The 4366-nt window shown below is 34.0% G+C and overlaps 1 pseudogene; it reads right to left on the reverse strand.

The window, feature by feature from the left end:
* Nucleotides 1–245: 245 nt before the first annotated feature.
* On the reverse strand, nucleotides 246–924 carry LOC121487425 (annotated as a pseudogene).
* Between the last annotated feature and the right edge of the window lie 3442 nt (nucleotides 925–4366).

Here is a 4366-nt window from a genome sequence, read left to right on the forward strand (position 1 = left end):
TCTTTCTTTCTTTCTTTCTTTTTTTTCTTTCTTTCTTCTTCTCTCGAATAAAAATCAAAGTTTATTGTACAAAATTAAGGCCTTCATATTTCATAGTTCACTAATGCAAAACAAAGACTAGGTATTGTTTTAAATCATCCACAAAATTTTAACCTTCACTCCCACTCACCTCCAACTAGTAAAATGGTCGGACCAAATGTTACTAAAACAAACTCTATAAATAATACCAAGTCCTATAAAGACCACTACCCCATATATAATTTTTTGACATAGGTTATCTTCATGGTGTGGGATGGTGTGATTTTTAAATCCTTGTAAAGCAGCCCAGTAGCTCCAGCCTGTCTGTCATTTTCAAATTCCACGAAAGCAATGTCATGCCTCCAGGTACCAAATTCACTTCCTTGAAACCAGGAAACTGACTAAACAACATGGATAACATCATTTCATTAGTCTCTTCTGAGAAGTTATTAAGGAATAAAATATAGTGTGGAGAGTAATAAGGGACCTGAGGATTTGGTGTTGAATTTCCTTGGGTACTTGCTGTGTTTGGTGTTCCCTAACCAGGCTTTTTGTGTGAAGTTGTTGCAAAGAGCTCGCAGTTTTTGCTTTTTTTCTTTTCTTTCTACTTTGTTAGTGAAAGTGCCACACATTTTAGATATTATATCAGATTCTTTTTTTGCATCCTGGATTTGCATTCGTTTACCATAAAATGGAAATCCTTGTAACTGTCTCAAGGCATTTGCCGTGAGCCCAGTTCCTTAAAAATAACAAAGGCTTGCCCCTCATCTTCATGGTCTTTAAAGCTACAAATCTACCAATGGGTCAAATTGAGAAACCAGGGCATATAGGGATCTCTTCAATTTTTCTTTTATATTTTTTCCTTCATATTGTTGATATAGTTGTATGATTTGGTCTGATATCCATGTTTTGGGTTAAACTGTTCAGAAAGCTTGAGGCTTACATTGGTCCCTCGAAACCAAAATCCCCTCTTCACTTTCTTAAGTCCATTAAGATCCATATTTTATTCCAGAGATTCTAAAATCAAATTATACTGTCATCTAATTGTGAGTCTCTTTTCATTCATTTTGTTGTCTTCTGGTGGAGACTTTTCATTCTGAGATTCCACATTCTTCAACTTAATGAGATTTCATGAATTAGTTCTGTGCCAATTTGCTCTCATCCATTTTCTCTTTAGGTAACTCGCTTTCCGAAATTGTTAACCCCAGCCTGATCTTTTATTTATTTATTTATTTTACTTAAACTTTTTTCTATTTTATCTTTTTGTTTCCTCAATTTTGTCATCTGCTCCTTAGAGTCCCACCAATCCAGTCCTTTTTTTTTTTTTTTTTTTTTAAATTCATGAGGGACACAGAAAGAAAGGCAGAGACACAGGCAGAGGGAGAACCAGGTTCCCTGTAAGGAGTCCAATAGAGAATGGATCCCAGGACCCCAGGATGACACTCTGAGCCAAAGGCATATGCTCAACTACAGAGCCTTCCAGGTGCCCCCACCAATCCAGTCCCAATTGATGTTTTCCCTATATCTTTCATCGTCATTCCTCTTGGATTACATTCCTCCTTCTCATCCTTCCCCTTCTCAAATCAGTTTCTAGAGTGCTGCCACATTGATCTTCATAAAATTTAAGTCAAACTAAGTCATTCAAAGAAATGTGAAGACTTCCAGTTTCATCTTCTATTGGCTTTCAGAGTATTCCTTGAATGCAGAACAGAGGATAAGTTAAGATTTTCCAAACATCCATAAACCAATTTCTACTTTTACTGTTTATCTGCTTCTCTTCTACCTCAATCTTGCTCTTTTTCTTCAAGACTTACCTCAAATATCGTTTTGGCATGAAAGAATATAAAATAATGATCTCTATTTCATCTGAACTTCCATATGCATATAGGAAATATGTAACTTATGATACTTATAGTCTATCCTGCAATTTAGTTATTAAAACAGTTGTCTTTTTTTTTTTTTTTTTATGATAGTCACAGAGAGATAGAGAGAGAGGCAGAGACACAGGCAGAGGGAGAAGCAGGCTCCATGCACCGGGAGCCCGACGTGGGATTCCATCCCGGGTCTCCAGGATCGCGCCCTGGGCCAAAGGCAGGCGCCAAACCGCTGCGCCACCCAGGGATCCCCTAAAACAGTTGTCTTATTCTTCTCTTTGCTTTCCTCAGTAACTCTAGTTCCTTGTCTTTGTTTTCTCCATAATGCCTAATAAAATGGTCAGTGATCCACATGTATTTATTGAATAGAATTGAAACTCAATCTATAAAGTATAATACACTAAATATCTATTTTGTTCTGAAGCATGAGAAAAAAATATGTTAATATGACTTCCAAGTGAAGATACCTTACAGATCATCTATGCAACTCTATCATCTATAATTTAAAAATTTATGATCCAAGAAATTGGCCCTCTAATTAGAGAATGCTTACCAACCAACAGCAGACTAACAGGAACCCAAGCCTGCTTTCTCCCAGGGTAATGTTCAATGGGGGAAATAAAACTGATGCTTCAATACAGCTAAACTGCAGAAATGGGATAGTAGCTGTGCTACAGCTTGCCCTCTCCCCTTTGTTAGTCACATATAATATAAATCCTTCTTGGTAAATCATGTTTAAAATGCTATTAGCACACTGCTTAATAAAGGGTGGTAAAATAAAGCCAAAGTACAGAATCATTTTCATCCAATTTCCTTCCATATTAATAAAAATAGAGGGGGAAAGCATTTCAAACTTAATCAAAAGAAAGAAACAATCTCTTGTCACAAGTTTAAAAAGGTGAGGACCACAATAAGCACAAATGTTTGGTGAGGCCCCAGGGGATCCTAAATCCACTCTAATCTTCATTAGAAATGGCAAATCTATAAAATCTAAGCATTTTTTTTTTTACAGTAGTCAAATATTTGAATAGCAACATATGGTATGATATTCTCTGGTATAGGATCGGTGCACAATATATCTGTCAGAGGAGGCTATGTTGCAATGAGAACAATTCAGATTATTAACACAAGATTTATACATCTTAATTTGTTTCATATATTTTCAAGAGCTTATTTTGTGAAAGTATCCATCATCTCTTAAGCATGTGAAGTCTTAGTAGTCTCAAGGGAAACAAATTTGTATTTATTTCTAGTTCACTCACACCTTACAAGTCTCTAAAGGTTAGAAATATTAAATATATAACTAAAGACAAAAGAATCTTGTTAAAAAAAACAAAATATGAAAATATATTAAGATGATTAGTTTTTAATAGTTATATTATTCAAGAATATCTGCAAAACAGTTGAGTGTAATGGTTTGAAAAACAGCATTTGGATTTATATATTTGGCTTCAAATCACGATTGGCCATTAATTATTAGCAAAGGAAGTTCAGGCCAGTATAACAGCTTCTTATAGAACTCTGTTTCAGAAGAGCAATGGCTTTCTCTTATAGTAATGTAAGAATGGGGTGAGATAATGTAGCAAAGTGATTAAAACAGAAGGCAGAATTCAGTAGGTGCTCAATAAATAATGGTGATCGTTATTTTCCCTGCTTAGAACTTCATTATAGAGAATAAAGGTGCATACAGAAAAAAATAACTTCTTTTTCAACAGTGGATACATAAATAAAATTGTCTTCAGTAATTTGGCATATTCAAATAAAAATTACCTTATAATGTTGCAAATTTTTGTCCGATTAGTGTACTTCTTGTTGTGAGTCACAGGTAGTTTGAGGTAGGAAATCCATTAGGAGCTGTTATTGAAGTCTTCCTGGAAGATAATGAGCTTCTGTTTAAGGAAGTGTATTTATGTTGTTAATTGTAAATGTTTTCAATTGGTTAATTTTAGATTTTGAAACATAATACACTTTTAGTGAGATAAACAGGAGCTGTGGTGAAGATGGATACCATTAAAAACTTCAAGAACTCCCATCTGAAATTGTTTATAAACTGTAATGTCAGCTTAACAGCAAACTACATTTTTTAACTTGGGGATAATTTTTGTATCTCAGTGATGTTTTGAACATTACATTATAATGAAGCTCTCACTGTATTACATTAAAGTCAAAGAATGGAAACTTTGAGAGCTTAAAAGTTCCACATTTTAAGCAGATGACAATGTAGTTTTAGAGGTTTATCATTTGCTAATAACACTGAGTTCAATGCAGATTTAACATTCGTTTATGTTAAGCATGTTTCTAAAGCTTCTTTTAAAATATATTTTTGTCCTTAGACATTTTCATATCTCAAATAATGAATGTTTCTAGCACATCTAAATTTATCTTGTTACACTATGAAAATTTCTATTCCAAATAAATTGAAATATATATGAAATAAAGGAGAAATCGGACAGAAAATCCAAAATTACTGTCCA

The sequence above is a fragment of the Vulpes lagopus genome, chromosome 1, assembly GCF_018345385.1.
Source record: "Vulpes lagopus strain Blue_001 chromosome 1, ASM1834538v1, whole genome shotgun sequence".
In the NCBI taxonomy this organism is placed as follows: domain Eukaryota; kingdom Metazoa; phylum Chordata; class Mammalia; order Carnivora; family Canidae; genus Vulpes; species Vulpes lagopus.